This window comes from Artemia sp. Qi Xiang Cuo, chromosome 9 (assembly GCF_049724085.1).
Source record: "Artemia sp. Qi Xiang Cuo chromosome 9, ASM4972408v1, whole genome shotgun sequence".
NCBI classification, from domain to species: domain Eukaryota; kingdom Metazoa; phylum Arthropoda; class Branchiopoda; order Anostraca; family Artemiidae; genus Artemia; species Artemia sp. Qi Xiang Cuo.
Window position 1 is genome coordinate 21,903,350 of NC_142802.1, and position 12,155 is coordinate 21,915,504.

General features: G+C 34.8%; 1 protein-coding gene across 3 annotated transcripts in view; it reads right to left on the reverse strand.

Annotated features, from left to right (window-relative positions):
- Positions 1–12,155, reverse strand: part of LOC148948449 (uncharacterized) — a 128,806-nt gene that overhangs the window by 112,938 nt on the left and 3,713 nt on the right. The window contains exon 1 of one of the 3 annotated variants that reach the window (XM_089094372.1): positions 2,664–2,680. The exons of the other annotated variants lie outside the window; for them this stretch is intronic. The gene's annotated coding sequence lies outside the window, so the exon portion shown is untranslated. Of the gene's footprint in view, positions 1–2,663; positions 2,681–12,155 lie in introns of those variants that run through there. 3 annotated transcript variants of the gene reach the window in all.

Below are 12,155 nucleotides of genomic sequence, written 5' to 3' on the forward strand. Positions count from 1 at the left end.
TCTTAATATTCCTCCTAAATCCATTTTTTTCAACTTGGAGTATACATCTTTTTCCCCTCCCAATATTACTTTCCGGCTGTATGTATGTCCCTACACAAACCTTTTTTTTCAAACTCATCTTAAAAATAAAACTTCACCTCAAATGTCCTTCTGAACTCGATCCGCAAAAATAATAACCAATATTATTCAAAGGCTAATAACCAATATTATTCAAAGGCTAATAACCAATATTATTCAAAGGATTTATTTTGTAAATTAACCCTGAAAGGTCAAATAATCTCCATGAAAATTATACTTTCAGCTTCAGCATGTCGGAGAACACACTTTCAGGTTCAGCATGTTGGTAAAGCCTAAAAGGTAATTCCTAAAACGGTAAGTTAACCCTAAAAGGTTAAAGAATCTCCATGAAAATTACATTATTAGAATCAGCATGTCGGAGAACTCCAACATTACTTTTCGACTTTATGTATATCCCAACACCAAACAATTTCATTCAAAAGCTTTATTTTATGAGTTCAATAAATGTTCTTTTCTTAATATACCTCCTAAATCCATTTTTTCCAACTTGGAGGAGACATCTTTTTCCCCTCAAAACACTACTTTTATACCTTCTGTATATCCCAACACAAACCAAAATTATTCAAAGACTTTATTTTATCAATTCAATACATGCTCTTTCCTTAATATTCCTCCTAAATCCATTCTTCAACTTGGGGTATACATCTTTTACCCCTCCCAATATTACTTATCGATCTCCTGAATACCCCAAAATAGACCCATATTATTCAAAGGCTTTATTTTATCAAATCAATGCACGTACCTTTGTCAATGTTCCTCTTAAATCCATTTTTTTCCAACTGGGAGTGCACATCTTTTTCCCCTCCCAACATTACTTTTCAACTTTATGTATATTCCAACACAAACCAATATTATTCAAAGGCTTTATTTAATAAATTCAATTAATGTTCCTTTCTTAATATTCCTCGTATAACCGTTTTTCAACTTGGAGTACATATCTTTTTCCACTCCCAACATTACTTTTGACTTTATGTATTTCCCAACACATAACAATATTATTCAAAGGCTTTATTTTATCAATTCAATACAAGTTCTTTTCTTAATATTCCTCCTAAATCCATTTTTCAATTTTAAGTATCCATCTTTTTCCCCTCCCAATATTACTTTCGACCTTATGCATGCTCCAACACAGACAAATATTATTCAAACGCTTTATTTTATAAATTCAATACACGTTCCAATCTTTATATTCCTCCTAAATCCATTTTTTTCAACTTGGAGTAAATATTTTTCCCCTCCCAACATTACTTTTCGACTTTACGCATATCACAACACCAAACAATATTATTCAAAGGCTTTATTTTATCAATTAAATACACGTTCCTTTCTTAGTATTTCTCCTAAAACCATTTTTTTAAACTTGGATTGCACATCTTTTCCCCTCCCAATGTTACTTTTCGACTTTACGCATACCTCAACACCGAACAATATTTTTAAAAGGATTTATTGTATGAATTTAATACTTGTTCTTTTTTCCAAATTCCTCCTAAATACTTTTTTTCAACTGTGAGGACACATTTTTTTTCCCTCCGAACACTCTTTTCGACCTTCTGTATATCCCTACATAAATCAAAATAATTCGAAGGCTCTATTTTGTGAATTCTGGGAAGTCTATTTTCTTGGTTTCCCTTTTATATTCTCTTTTGAACATGGGGTCCTTATCGTTTTCATCTTCTCAACTTTACCTATCGACTTTATGCATACCCAAACACAAACCAATATTAGTCAAAGGTTTTATTTTATAAATTTGGCACAAGTTCTTTTCTTAATATTCGAAATCAATCTATTTTTTCAACTTGAAGTACACATCTTTACCCCCTCCCAATATTACTTTTTGACTTTATGTATATCCCTACACAAACCTTTTTTTTCCTTTTGAACTCGATCCGCAAAAATAATATAAATATAAAAAAAGCTTAAAAGGAACAAGATTTGAACTCTGTAGATTCACCTGAAATTTAATTTTGTGTCTCAAGTTCGCGCATTACTTAGGAACAAAGGACTATTCAACGTTTCGTGAACGTCTGCAAACTGTATCTAGCCGTTTAATTTAGAAGATCAGTAAATAATGTGTTTGAAAATAGATGTTTTCGATGTGTATAATTTCTGAAAATGGTGGTACTTTTCTTTTTAATATTGATTTTATTGTTGGATGTTTGCATGAATAGCTGAAGTGGATAAGGTTAGTAATTTTTAGAAGTCGTAATCAGGAAACATCTAGGTCATGGGGAACTTTTAAAAAGATACTGTTAAGCAAGAAAGTGTCAGAATTGAATGTTCAATCCATTCGCATGTCTAAGTCCCGAAAGACGAGGTCTGATATAACTTTCTGATAAATTTTTTCTTATACATTTATAACTCTTAATGGAGCCTCTATATTGAAAATTGGAACTTGTGTATTATAGCAACCACAACCTAGAAATTCTAACTTTTTCCTATTCAAATAATCACTAAAATATCTCGATCTGTTTCGCCCAAATAATGCTCTAAACGTAATCTCTGAAGGTTGCTTTCTTCCGGCAACTGTGCACTGATACATTTAAATTTCCATGAAACCTATTGATTTTTCTGTCATGAATTCTTACACAATCGACGCTCTATAGGTTCAACGTAATTCCTGTCTGTATCAATTACACATCATCCTATTACATAAATCCAATGCTAATCAATTCCGAGAAATCTGGTCTGATGTAACACCCGGTCGGATTCAATGGACTTGTGGCTGTGACGTCACTCCCGGTAGTATTTCTACCTCTGTGATTGGCCTAGAAAAAGGCGCGTGATCTTGTCCCGGTCGGAATCAATAATGGGTTCCTACTTACAACTACTACTCCTATAACTACTGGTGCTACTAGTGCTGCTACTAAGACTAGGGGTATTAGGGCGAAAATTTTTGGCAATATTGATACTGACTGAACCAAATTGAAACAGACTATGCCTACATAGGTTGTCAAGAGGAAGTATCAGCAATGCACCAGGAACGGTTCATGGTATTAAGTTGAAACATTCATCGTGTGTTGAAGGGGATGTTGACAAAAAAAACAAAGATGCAATGTGCATACTGCTACTGATACTACTACTGCTACTACAAGAATTGCTAGTGCGCAAGCTATGAGTATTAAGTTAAAGCTTTCTAGGAAAATTTAGGCGGATGTTGAACTAAATCCAAACGAACTATGATCTTGTTGAACTGTCAGTAACGCCTGACATTATTAACTTAGACCTTTAGTTTTACGCTTGGTAGATTATTTGGTTCTATTTTTGATCATTTTTGGTTTAATGGATCTTTTTACTTTTCCTTGAAAAATTTATTTAAAACTTTTTTAATTAATTTCTTTTGCTTATATATTGATATGGTCTTTTCCAGGGAAAAAGAAAATAATAGTTTAAATCTTTTCGGTTTTTTCTTTAACAATTTTTGTTTGCTCTGCTATTTGTATGCTGCTGAAACTTTTCCAACAATTCTTAACAACATTAAAAATTGTTATTGCAAAAAATTACAACATAAGTTTTTATTGTTTTAAAAAATAGAGTTGTGAGAAAGAGTCAAACTTTAACGTAAAGAGCAAGGCGTTGAGGAGGGGACAGCCCCTTTCATATACGGAATAATTTTTGTTCGTTTTAAGTTTTAATGTCGCTCTTAACTTTCAGTTAAAAAAAACTGTTGTTTTTTTAATTTAATTTCTGAACGTTTTTAAATTAATGCAGGTTTTGATTTTGGCTCACCATACATGAATAATTAAAACAAAATTTGTCTGTTAATTTTACTTTTTTTGGCTAAATGGCTTTCTCGAAAGTTGTTTAATTTTATTTACGAACATTTTTATTAGTAAAAAATATACGTAACTTCCGAATTCACTTACGTAAAGAACTTCTATATTCGTATATTTTTATTACATATATTAGGGGGGTTTGACCCCCCCCCTAGTCAATAGCGCGCTCTTTACGCTGAAGTCCGATTTTTTCCAATTCTTTAAGAATGACCTCTTAATCACAAAGGCCGTTAATTAGAATAAATAGCTCTTATGAAAGTACTAAAAAAAACTTCAGCGTAAAGAGAGAGGTATTGACTAGGGGGCGAACCCAATCATATACATAATAGTTTCTGTTCGTTTTAAGTTTTGATGTTGAAAAGTTTTCAGTTTAAAACTTCTTTTTTTTAATTTCTAATTGTTTTTTTAAATAATGCTGGGAAATCCGGCGCCCCCTTCATAGCAATGTCCCTTCCCCCATGAAAACTTCCTCCATGATCCTCCTATGTAATCCCTGATCTTCCCCCCCCCACTACCAGAAAAAATCCCCCCTAAAAACGTTTGTATACTTCCCAATAACCAATAGTATTTTATAAACATTGGGCAAAGTTCATAACTCGCAGCCGTTCCCCGGGTACTATGACTATGGGGGATTAAGTCATCCTCAAAGACATAGTTTGTATATTTTTCAACCATGCTGAACAAAATGACTATCTCAAAATTTTGATCGGGTGACATGAAGAAAAAATTAGCGTGGGAGGAGGCCTAGTTGTCCTCCATTTTTTTTAGCTACTTAAAAAGGGCACTAGAACTTTTAATTTCCCTTCGAATGAGCCCTCCTGCAATATTCTAGGACTACTGGGTCATTACTATCACCCCTGGGGAAAAACCAAACAAACACGCATCTGTGATCTTTCTTCTGGCAAAAAATACAAAATTCCACATTTTGAAGATAGGAGCTTGAAACCCCTAAATTATGGTTCTCTGATACGCTAAATCTGATGATGTGATTTTCATTAAGGTTCGTGGCTTTTAGGAGGTGTTTCCTCCTTTTTCGAAAATAAGGCAAATTTAACTTTTGATGGGTAAGACTAAACTTGATGAAACTTATATATTTGAAATGAGCATAAAAATCTGATTCTTTTGATGTATCTATCGGTATCAAAATTCCTTTTTTTAGTGTTTCGGTTACTTTTTAGCCGGGTCGCTCCTTACTTACATTTCGTTACCGCGAACTGTTTGACAAATACTATATCTAACCAGTCGGGAAATTGGATACCTTACAAATATTGGCCCAGTGGTCTTCGGGGGAGGTTATCCCAAAGGCATAGTTTTAAACCTTTCAACTATATTGAAAATTAGGTATCTCAAAATTTTTATCGGATGTCTTTAGGAGGATAAGGGACGTGTTTGTGGGAGGGGGAGGGCTCGTCCAGTCATTTTCACCTCTTGAAAAGGTCATTAGAACTTTTAATTTCTAATCAAATGAGCCATCTTGAGGATTTAAATAACAACTCCTTCTATACGAAGTGCCTTGGAAAAATAAATATTAGGTAGTGCCTACTTTGTACTTTACTTTGGCAGCAGTATTCTGCTGTCAATGATAGCGAGAATCAAATGCGTTTCAACTTGAACATACTATTCCATCCGTATGAAAAAAAACTTTGATAAACCTGGAAGACCAAATGGTTTTTTACTACATATAATTCCCTCTTGCCTATAAACGGCAGGGATGTTTGATGGATTTTTGCCAAGCAAAAGGGATTTATAGGAATTTTCAGACTATCAAACAGGATTTTGGTAAATAGGAAGGGAAAACACTGTTGTGTGGGGGCACAGCTGTTTTATTGCAGCTGGAAGGTAGATTGTTACGCACGCGTTACACCTGAGAGACCACAAAATAGGAAATCTACTTGGTATTCATAGGGTTTTATTCTCAATCTTCTCGCTTCCGATACCAACCTATACCCGATCTGCTCAGAAATAACAGAAGCTGTAGCATTTTGTTGTCGGAACTCGCAACGAAGACAACAAGGGCAGCAGCATCTGTCCTGACATGATACCCACCTTTCTATTTGCTGAAAAAAAGAAGAAAAATAGCGGCTCTCCAGAGTAGCCGCTTTCCAGAAGGAGATATGTTCCAACAAAAAGGGGGGCATTTTTAAATTGCTAATTTTATACTCTTTTTCAAGATTTAAAATGGCATTCCAGACAATTCAGCAGCACCTCCCCCCCTGGCGGTCTTTTATATTCCTTATTTTATATCCTTTTTAACATAATAGTTTCTAACTTGACAACGCGCCCCATCCCTTTCCCTGGTGGACCAGCTATGGGTCACTAATGTATATAGTTGTTATTGTTTCCATTTTTATTTCATTGTAACCACTTCTGCTAAATTACCTATTTTAAATGAGCAAAAAATTGTGAATAATGACGGAAGGAAATATGATATTCAGACAGTACAAACATGCTGCTTGTTAGAAAGTAAAAAATTTCAATGCTTTCTTTTAGTTTGCTAGTATGTAGATGATAGCGTTATATGAGGGACCATCAGGGACCAGGGGCAGGGCAAACTGTAAACAAGAGCAAAGAAGTGGCAATTCACGAATGAGTCTCTTTTCATTTTTAAATGTCTCTTTCTGGAAAGCCACTAATCTGCATGTTTTCTTAATAAAAAAAAAAGAAAAAAAATGGTGAAGTTCCCAATAGTTTTTCACCCACCATGAAATCAACAAATTTTACGAGACAAAATTAAACCTCTAAAAAAAATCCAAGAAGACTTAATTTTCAGTAAAGCACTAGTTTTTCAGAATTCTAAAAATATAGGGAAAAATCAAGAGCCTCTTTTATTTGAAACAATTTCCCAAAAATATATCGCATGCAGTGCTTTTTCAAATCTGTTTCATAAATTTAGGGGAAAATTCACTAAGAGACTTAAAAATCTTCTGAAATAATAGGAACTGCTTTCTCAAAAACTAAAGCCAATGCAAAAGAGATTGAAAACTCAAAACGAAGGTAAAACATTTTAATCAGGATTTATATAGCAATCAGGAAAGGCTAAACATAGTAGCTCGGTAGTTCTTACCAAGGTATATTTTTGGCCTTGAATTTACATCTGAAAATGCCATTCACCTAACTCAGCTTGTTTCCAAGATAGCAAAAGCTCCTAGACTAGAATTTTAAACACTATTTTGCACACAATTTCACAAACGAGTAATATTAAATTTGGTACATTTTATTTTGTAACGAAGAAATCAGTTAGAAGAAAAAAACATACTGTACCATTGGAATTCAATTCAATTTTTTCCTTTAACATAAAAATCAATCCTGTTACAACTGGATTCCAGTCCTGCCTAATTGGGCTAGATATATATAGTCATAGACTAAGCCTATAGGCAGGGCCAGATCTAGGGGGGCTAGGGGGTCAAGCATCCCGGGCGGCACAACCGGGGTTTGGCAAAATAAGCTAAAGAGAATATTATAAAGAAGACAGAAAAACGAGCAAAAATGGGGTTTTTAAAGGCACAATGAAAATAGTGAAAAACACAACAAAGCGAATATTTCGAGAGGACAAACGCCTCTCTTCTTCAGCACGAAACAAAATAATGTATCCAAAGAAAGTACCGAAGAAAAAAAACAACAAAAAACAAACGCGGAAAGTCAATTTGAAAAGAACCAAAAAACCAAAGACAAAACCAAAAACATAAAAGATGAATAAAATTCAATAAAAGTGGCCAATGTGGTTTAAGAAATTATCTTTATAAAGAAAACTTCACGAAAGAAGAACTAATTCATCTTTTGAAATTATCTGAATTACAATAATTGAGTGTTTTGTCATGCATGTTTTTAGTAGCCTCTGGCCTCTCCCTCCTGTTTTGGTTTAAAGGTTCGTTTGTGCATTGAGATGATAGAGCGAAGTAGTGGGTGGAGGTCAGGCTGCCACGGTAGTTTGTTGCCCGGCTAGGTAGGTCAACCTGTTAATAGTTTTAAGTCTTCAGTGGCACCAACTCTTGAAAATGAAGGGAGGCAACAATTTTACTGTTTTTTAATGAAGACACAAAAAAGGTATTTTAAAAATTCATGGAAAATAGATTCCAACATACGTGTCTAATCACACAGTGAACCCTTTATTTCGTTTAATCTGTTGCAATAAGAGTCAAACTTGCGTCATTGCTCTATGTTGAAGCGGTTTTGAAATAAAAGTGGTAAGCTTTAAGCTGCAAGAACTAACATAAATTATTCCCAGGCAAAGTAAGCATAATCATAGATTTGCCTACATTTTTGTTTATTTATATTTAACGCTTGATTGACAGAGTGCCAGTGAAAGAGGCGAATAAAAGCTTTCCTAACAGATAAAAGTTCGCCTTAATTGGCATTGTGGCTAGTCTTAATTGACGGAAAATGGTATTAAGGAGCCTTAATTTCTAGGCATTAACATTAATAAGACGAATATCAAATAGTTCTTTATAACAAAACTGTAAGTAAGGAACGATTCGGCCCAATAGTAACCAACACTAAAAAAAACAGAATTTTGACCACAAAAGATACATAAAAAGAATAGGATTTTTATTCTGATTCTAAATATATATAATTTGTAAGTTTAATGTTACCCCCCCAAAAGCTACGAGCCTCTTAAAATTTGCCTGATTTAAAAAAAAGGGAGGGGGACCCACTAAAAGTTAAGGAATCTTAATGAAAATTGCAGCATTAGTTTCAACCTATCAGAAAACTCTTCAGTAGAGGCTAAAAGCTCCCATCTGTAAAAATTTGATTTTTTTCCAAAAGAAATATCAAGAGTGTGTGTTATTTTGTTATTTTTTTTTCTTAAGAGTGAACCTATCAAACAAAAGGTCCTAGAAGATCGGAAGAGGGTCTACTCGAACGAAGATTATAAGTTCTGGTGCTCTTTTTCAGTAGCCAAAAAAATTGGATGGCGACTAGCCTCCCTCCTACGGGGCTTTTCCCCAAAGTCATCAAATCAAAATTTTGATAGATCATTTTTTCAGCATAGTTGCAAGGTATGATAACTATGCCTCTTCGGGTGACATGGCCCCGCCACAGCCCTGACGACAGAACTGTAAGTTATAACAAATAAACTTTCAAATGAGGATAAATTCATTTATTTTAGACAGAGAAAAAACAGGCACAAAATTCCAGATATTTCAATCACATATACAGTGACCGTCTTCAGTAGAAATACTAAAATAATAAAATTGAAACTAGCATATTTATATACTACAAGATAAATAACTTTTCGGGTCATTCACAAAATAAAGAACTTCCGGATTATTCACTAGATTATTTTCAGAGAGGGTTCATTGACAAAGTTAATTCAGAGTTCTTGATGTAAATTTTCTTCTTTAATCTTCCCAAATGTAAAATGGATTTATCCCCATTTGAAAGTTTATTTGTTCCTCTTAGAACGGCAGTGTGGTTTAAGAAAACAACACCTAATTTTAAAGGTGTTACGTCGAAAAAAACTGTTATTCGTTATTAGGAATTATACAAACATTTTTGGAGGGGGTATTTTCCATAGGGAGGATTTTCTTCGGGGAGGGAATCTTCCAGGAGGTGCACTTTCCACGGGAAATTTTACACGGTGGGAAATTGCCAGAATTCTTTTACAAAATCATATTTGTCTTACTTTCTCTTTGTTCATTCTTGCATGAGGAAATTTTTCGGGGGAAATCTTTAGCGGGATTGGAGTTTTCTGCGGGATTTTCCACGGGGAGTTTTCAGAAAGAGAAGCTCTCCAATAAGTGGGGGCTGGGATTTCCTGAAACGTTTTACACATCGGTGTATTTCTGACATGATTTGAAAAACAATCAGGTATTAAATGAAAAACAAGTATTTTTTCAAATGAAACGAGGCTAGGGAAAATTTTCTAGGCAGTAGGCTATTGTCTTCAGGGACTTTTTGTTGGGGGGGGGGGTGTAATTTTCTATAGGGGGGGGATAATTTCCTAACATTACTTGAAAACCAATCAGATTTTTTTCACAAGTTTTTCAATTGAAAGTAAGGAACAACGTTAAACCTTAAAACAAACAGAAATTATTCAGTATAGGAGGGGAATATTCCCTCCAAAACCCCCTATTTTTTAAGCTTAGGTCTTCTAATACTCCAAGAAAGCTTGTTATTTCAATTAAACGGCCCTTCTGTTTCAGGAGTTGCTCTTACAAAATTGGGACAAAATGTCAAACTTTGGCAGAAAAAACGAGGGATCGAGCAGGGGCAGCCTGCCCTTATATAGAATAAATTTGTTCGTTCTAAATTTTAATGTTGCTCCTCGCTTTTAGTTGAAAAAATACTTTCAATTAGTTTCTGATTGTTTTTCAAATAATGCCAGGAAATAGACCTCCCGCTCCGTGGAAACTCCCACACAAAAATTTCCCATGTAAAATTCCTGCCCCCCTAAAGCCCCCCTCAAAAAAACTTGGAACTGTTTGATCCTCCTTAAAAATTTTCCCAATAAAATTTCCTGTGGACAATTTCTCCTAGAAGATTCTCCTTATTTTCATTTGTTTTTTTATTATTATTAATTTCTTATTGCTTTTCAAATCATGCCTTAGATCCCCATACGAGGAAGATTTTTCATTGGAACCAACACTCCCCCCATGGAAAGTTTTTCCCTGAAAAAAATCCCCCATGGAAAATTTCTCCTGTGGAATTCTGGTAAATTCCTCCCATGTAAAATGTTCTCTGGAATAGCTTTACAGGAAACTGCTTTCCCAGCAGAAAATTGTCTCCCTCTGAAAATCACCCTCCCCCCGAAAAATATCTGAATATTTCCCAATAACAAATGCTTTATGTAAACAATGGGCAAATTTCATTTGTCCTTTCCCAGGAGCTTTGGGCTGTCATATCAAACAGTTCGTGGTAACGAACTGTAAGTAAGGAGCGACCCGGCTCAATGGTAATCGAAACTCTAGAAAACGGGTTTTTGATACCAATAGATACATCAAAAGAATCAGATTTCAATGCTGATTTCAAATATATAACCTTTATCAAGTTTAGTGCTACCCATCAAAAGTTAGGCGCCTGAGAAAATTTGGCTGATTTTCAAAAAAAGGGGGAAGGACCCCCTAAAAGTTATAGAACCTTAATGAAAATCACACCATCATATTCAACTTATCAGAGAACCCTACTGTAGAGGTTTCAAGCTCCTAGTACAAAAATGTGGAATTTTGCATTTTTTGCCAGAAGAAAGATCATGGATGCGTGTTTATTTGTTTGTTTTTTTTTTCCCCAGTGGTGATCGTATCGACCCAGTGGTCCTAGAATATATTGGGAGGGCTCATTGGAAAGGAAACTAAAAGTTCTAGTGCCCTTTTTAAGTGACCAAAAAAATGGAGGGCAACTAGGCCCCCTCCCTCGCTTTTTTTCCCAAAGTCACCCGATCAAAATTTTGAGATGGCCATTTTGTTCAGCATGGTTGAAAATATGGTAACTATGTATGGTAATCCCCCGAAGTCCCCGGGGGGAGGGCTAAAAGTTATGAACTTTACCCAATGTTAACATATAGTATTGGTTATTGGGAAGTATACAGAAGTTTTCAGGAGGGTTTTTTTCTGGTAGTGGGGGTGGGTTGGTCGGGGGTTATGTTGGAGGATCTGTCCATGAAGTAATTTTTCATGCGGGAGAAGTGAAAATTGCCAAGAATGGGGCGCCGGACTTGCCAGTATTATTTACTGGTTATTGGGAAGTATACAGACATTTTCAGGAAGGATTTTTTTTCTGGAGGTTGGGGCTGGAGGAGGGGGTTACTCGGGAGAATCTTTCCGTGGAGGATGTTTCTTTGGAGTATAGGACATTTCTGTGAAGGGGGCGCCGGATTTCCAGGCATTATTTAAAAAACGATCAGAAATTAAATTTAAAAAAAACAAGTTTTTTTCAACTGAAAATAAGAAGCAACATTAGAACTTAAAACGAACAGAAATTATAACGTATATGAGGGGGTTCTCCCCCAAGCCAATACCTCGCTCTTTACGCTACAGTTTTTTGTGCTTTCAAAAGAGCTATCTATTCTAATTAAACGGCCTTTGTGATTCAGGGGTTTGTGAATTAAATTTTTTTTTAATTTTAACGTACAGAGCGTGGTATTAACTTAGGGGAGAACCCCCTCATATACGTAATAACATATACGTAATAAAAAAAAAACAATAAAAAAACAAGCTATACAGCTCAATAGTAATCGAAACTTTTAAAAACGGAATTTTCTAAATATATTTTCTGATTCTAAATATGTAAATTTTATTAAGTTTAGTATTACTCATCAAAGGCTACGAGCCTGAGAAAATTTACCAGATTTTTTAAAGAGGGGGAAAC